Source organism: Empidonax traillii, unplaced genomic scaffold (genome assembly GCF_003031625.1).
Source record: "Empidonax traillii isolate 1590-97213 ecotype Southwest subspecies unplaced genomic scaffold, ASM303162v1 scaffold451:size1465578, whole genome shotgun sequence".
NCBI lineage: Eukaryota > Metazoa > Chordata > Aves > Passeriformes > Tyrannidae > Empidonax > Empidonax traillii.
This window is the reverse complement of record NW_020955644.1, coordinates 1,460,315-1,465,743: the sequence shown is the minus strand read 5'-3', so window position 1 is coordinate 1,465,743 and position 5,429 is coordinate 1,460,315. Positions and strand designations below refer to the sequence as shown.

The 5,429-nt window shown below is 51.5% G+C and overlaps 1 long non-coding RNA gene across 1 annotated transcript in view; it reads right to left on the bottom strand.

Moving 5' to 3' along the window:
- Window positions 1–4,339: 4,339 nt before the first annotated feature.
- LOC114063105 overlaps window positions 4,340–5,429 on the bottom strand; it is a 7,110-nt gene continuing 6,020 nt past the window's right edge. The window contains exons 2-3 of the long non-coding RNA XR_003572503.1: window positions 4,708–4,792; window positions 4,340–4,441 (exon numbers count right to left, since the gene is read on the bottom strand). This is a non-coding gene — a long non-coding RNA (uncharacterized LOC114063105). The remainder of the gene's footprint in view (window positions 4,442–4,707; window positions 4,793–5,429) is intronic.

The window sequence follows — 5,429 nt, the reverse complement described above, 5'->3', positions numbered from 1 at the left end:
CCCCCCCCCCCCCCCCCGCCTCAGGCGTGCTGATTCCCAGGATGTCAGCAAGAGACACTGCTGTTTCCTCCTGGCAGAGGGGGTGAGCAGCCCTGTGCCCAGGGCTTCCCTGCCACACTGGGCTCTCATGTCCCACGCCTGGGGAAGCACAAGCAGAGAGGCTGAGCCCACGTGCAGGGCGAGCCGTGGGCTCCAGAGCTCCCTGCAGCTGCCTCTCCTTTTGCTGAGCAGCAGGAAACTTGGAACAAAACGCACATCAGATGGATGGTGTGTTTAACACCAACAGCAGGAAACCCCCAGAGAGCCTGGGATAAGTTCCAGAGCTTCTGGCACACTTCTCCCTCCCATTTAACTGGTATTTCCCCACTGGAACCATTTTTTTAAAAAAAAAAACCCACCTTATCTCATGGAACCATAAAAGAATTGTAAGAGCACAAGGCTTTTGAATCCTGCATGCAAAAATAAAATAAAAATGGTGAACTGCTCTGGCTGACCTTTAAGTGAGCAGCAGAACATGGGGTTTTATGGCATAACCTGAAATGACACATTTTGAGTGTCTCAGGGAGCGTGGGCACAGCTCCACATGTTCAGTAGAAAACACTGCTCTGCTTGCTGGTAGAGAGCTGCAAAATGAGGAGAAGTTGGATGCATGTAAATGCCAGGCAGCACCCAAACCCGTGTCAAACCTCCTCCTCCTCCTGGATGTGTCCAAGGCCAGGTTGGACAGGGCTTGGAGAAACCTGGTCTATTGGAAGGTGTCCCTGCCCATGGCAGAGGATGGAACAACAAGAACTTTCATGTCCCTTCCAACCCAAAGCACTCTGTGATTCTGTGATGTGGTTCTGCTGGGCACTGAAATGCTCTTAAAGGGGTTTGGGTGTCCTGGGAGGGGGCTGAGCAGCAGAGAGAGGGCAGGACCTGGAGGGAGGCAGAGGATCCTGTCCTTGGTGGGCTCTGCTCAAGGGTGGCACAGCCCTGGGGGCACCAGGAATGGAGCAGATCATGGGCAGACCCGGGCAGCCAGTGGTGTGAGTGATCTGTGCTCCTCACCCTGCAACAACTCCACTACTAATATTCACTAAATAATTAAAGCCTTAAAATCACTACTGCCATAGATGCATGTATTATTGAAGAGGGCTTTGGAGCGAAGCAGCCTTGTTTTTATCACTCATTATCACCGCATTTCTGTTGGGATTTTTTTGCTCTTGTCACCTCGAGACTGCACATCACACTCTGTCCCCCCTCACCACATGTGTGAGTGTGTGCACATCCATGAACTGCTCGTGCACACCCCGGCACTTCACACTTGCAAGCAGAAATCCAGACTCCTGGGCCGTGTTGAGAGCAGCTGGGAGTGTTCTGGCATTGTGTGACGAGGAAGCTGCCAGGACACCCTGCAGCTGGGGATGCAGATCCTGACACACAACCCCCCTGGTGCTGAATGATGCTCCCACACCCACCCTGTCTAGAAAGGGTGAATTAGGGCAATATTCCACCTTGTTGTAGAGGTTGAATGGGACAGAGGACTCAAGGCTTTTCCAAGTGAAGCATCTCATAAGTAAAAGCCACAGAGCTGCTGCCCTTGCTGACCAGTAAATCCCTCTTACAACATAGTCAAAAACTGGTGTTCTTCCTTCATCCAGAAAACCTCATTTCCCAAAAGCTGACTAAATGCCTTTACCTCTGCTCCAGGTTGAGCAATGAACGTGGATAAAAGCAAAGGCAGCACTTTGATTATCAGTTTTAGAGGGGTTCAGCAGAAAGTGCTGGGGCCACCTTTGTGGGAGCTGGATCCAGACATCCCAGCCTTGCTCATCACAGAGACCTCGCCACGTTACACAGGGGATTAAACTGCTGGTGAATCATCATTCCCCGCTGAGGACTCTCCTATTTCATTTCCAAATGACTGTGCTTGGTTCATGTGGCTCTTTAAATCCAACCACGCTCCCCAGGAAGCGCCTCACACAGCAGCATCCCCACGTGCTGGGTGGGCACAGGGCATCTCAGGCACAGGGGGTGATTCTGAGGTTGTCCTGTGCAGGGCCAGGAGTTGGATTTGATGCTTATGGGTCTCTTCCAGCTCAGGATATTCCACGATTCTTTCATCAGACCTTACTGCCACAGCCCAATGTGGCAAATGTGGTGGCAAACAGAGGGTTTGCATGTGGGCTGTCTGTTCAAGAAATTCGGAAGTTTTCTGGGCTCTGAAACCTTGTGGTAACAATTTAAGCCCTTCCTCTGTTATTGCTCATTTTGGGTGGTTGTAGATGTGAATAAAGTCAATGCTCTAATGGGCTACAGCTTCCTTGGACACAAATGTCACTGCCACCAAGGATGCAGCATTATGGAAGTGTGTTTCAAACATAACATTCTCCAAAAAACTGTCCCAAATGAAGCAAAAGCACAGGAAAAGGGACAAAACAAAAAACAAAACAAAAAAAAACCCAAACAAACAAACAAACCAAACCAACCAACCAACCAAACAAAAACCAGGAAAATAAAGTCTCAGCAAGCAGAGCAAGAATTCCTGGTTTGAGCCCATGGAATCACAGCCTAGGAGAGGAAGCAGCCACGGAAAGTTCTTACAGTGCCAGGAAAGCAGGATGGGCAGAGAGAAACCATGTTCAGGCAGACAACACAGAGTGGGGTCAAACTTTTAAGTGCTTGCTCCTGATCTGCTCTCTTTGCTGTGGACTGGAATTTTCCTGAATAAAAAGTGCAAGGTTTGGTCCACTGTGGATAAGTTCTGTGTGAGTGAAAAATCCCCAGCTCTCTGCCTGCTGGCACGTGAGTCCATGAGCCTGGCTGTTCATGGACGAGTGAGATTTATACATAATTCACACCCCAGCAGTACACTTGGGCATCTGCACTTCAAACCTTGGTGAGTTGCTGCTTTATTAATGCCAGCTCCGACTCTTCCCTGAAGAAGCAGCTCCCTGCAAATCGATCCTGTGGTGGTGTGGGATTCTCTGGCACTGGGATTGGGCAGGTTGGGTGAGCACCTGGCTGCCAGCAGTGCCTGCATCCCAGGGAGTTCTGAGCCAGTGCTGTAAAGTTATTCCAGAAAAAAATGAGTTTTTTTTCCAGTTCAGAATCACAGAATGGTTTGGGTTGGAAGGGACATTAAACCTCATCTTGTTCCACCCCCTTCCACTAGACCAGGCACTGTCCAACCTGGCCTTGGACACTTCCAGGGATGAGGCATCCAGGGTTAGGAGGAGGGAAAGCCTGTCTGGGTGAGGGAGTCACTCCAGAAGAGGCCTTTTGGTTTTAAACAACGTGGTTGGGGATTACAGGATTAGAACTGCTTTAACTGTCAGGCAAAAATGACAGAAATAGGACAGGGTTAGGTGTGGGGTCAATCAAGAGCACGAGTGGTTTCAAATTAACCCTTAAATGCCCTTTCCAGACAGAGGCACAAGAGGCAGACAGCAGGTGCCCCAGGATCACCCTGGGCCCCAAGGGTTTGTCTCTGCTGCCAGTAACACCAGTAGCACCAGTAACACCAGTAGCACCAGTAACACCAGTCCCACACACAGCGTCCTCCCACCATGCACCAAAGGAATCTCCAGCCCTGGACCACTGGGTCACCACCCTGGCACATCCCATCAGGCTCCTGCACCGGGCACAAAGGGCTGGGCATGACTTCTCGGCTGCTTCTCCTCTCCAGACACAAACATCAGCCATGGGTTCACACAACCCCCCCCAAAAAGTCACATCCATGGCACAAAGGAGCATCCCAACACACACACACAGAGGGGGAATCTCAGATCCACAGCTGGGAATAACAAATGAACCTTCCAGAGCCAGGACGATGCTTTCCAGAGAGACTTTCAGTTCTACATCACTTTATACTTGCTCCATCTTTCGAGATGATCTTTGCAACCAGGGGGATGAAAATTTGTATTTCTAACAAACGCCTGAGGTGGAGAGTGTCCACCTCATAACACTTGCATAACAAGTGGGGTTTGTGACTTTCATTGCAACTCGAGTGGAAAGATTTACACCCACAGCTCACAGACCAAGAATCACCTCAGTAATAACCTGAATTCCCAGATGTATCAGATGTACCCATGGGTCATTCTGTGTGTCTCAGATTTTGCTACAGACACAAAGAAATTCACTTTGCAGCTCCTCAGACCAGCCAGACTCACCAAGCCACGGGATTTAAATGCCTCATAATGGGTATCCACAAGTTCTAACTCCAAGGAGCAGCTTTACTGGCCAGTGGCTCCATGTTCCTGCCTGCCTCCAAGGAGCAGCCCAGGGAGTTTCCTGCACACACAGGCGCTCCAAGTGCAAATCCCACGCAGTTCCCCTACCTGAATGGCTTCTGTGGTGATGGGTGGAGGCCAGTGTCAGTCGTCCCCACAGCGTGGTAAGGCAGAGAGTGAGCACGAAAACCCATTTGCTCAGGCTCTGTATGTCTCTCTCACTCATTCTACAGAAAAGAAGAAGAGATTTGTGGAGGAAGAGGGGTGAGGAGGGCTGGGAGGTGCAGCCCCACTCATCAACAATGCTGCACACAGTGGTGCAGCCTCTGAACATGCAGGGACTGGGGCGTCCTGCCTGTGGGGTCACAGCCCTGGGAGGGGAAGGGATTCACCCACCACCCTCAGGTGGGCTCAGATTTCATCAGCAGCCCAGGCCACTGCAGCAGGACAGAAAGAAACCCCACCAGCAGTAGCAGAGGTGAGCGATGGTTACCTTTTACTGGGGATTCACGCTCACATCTGCGCATCTGCCAACCTCGGGTGGGTCAGGTCTTGGCAAGGGGCAGACATCAGCGCATCTGAAAGGAGAGAGAAGGGCATGGGCAGTGATACTCGCTGTCATTGTGAGCCACCGTGTCCCCAGAAGTGGCTGGGGCCACCTTGGGCTTGACCAGCCCCTCTGCAACAAACACGCTCTTGGGTGGCCACCACGTGCACCCCTCTGAACAGCAGCAGGACCCATCCACTGCAGCAGAGCTGCTCCAGATTTTTACTGCTGAGAGAAACAAAACTAGGCCCTTTTTAGTAGGTTATTAACGCAGATGACAAATACTACACACAGACCCCGAGTGTGTGGGAAGAGCCAGAGTAAATCAGCAGCGAGTCGTTCCCGGCTCCACCTTTTCCGTGCGTGGTTACACCGACACTGCCCTCACGTCACCAGGGTCCCTTGCGGTGATGCCCAGGGTTTGGCACTTGCAAACACTTGCTGACAGGCAGATGCATAGACTGATTGTGCTGCATCTCCTGGGGTCAGCAGCACACAGGGATCTGAGGAACAGGGCAGCTGATGGCGGGTTGGATACACACAGCCCATGGCAGCTCCAGAACCTGCAGCCCAGTGTTCTCCTCTCCCAGCACACCTCCTTCTTCTGGGGCTGCTTCTCCTCTCAGCACAGCTGCCAAGTTCATGCAACCACACACTCACACTGCATC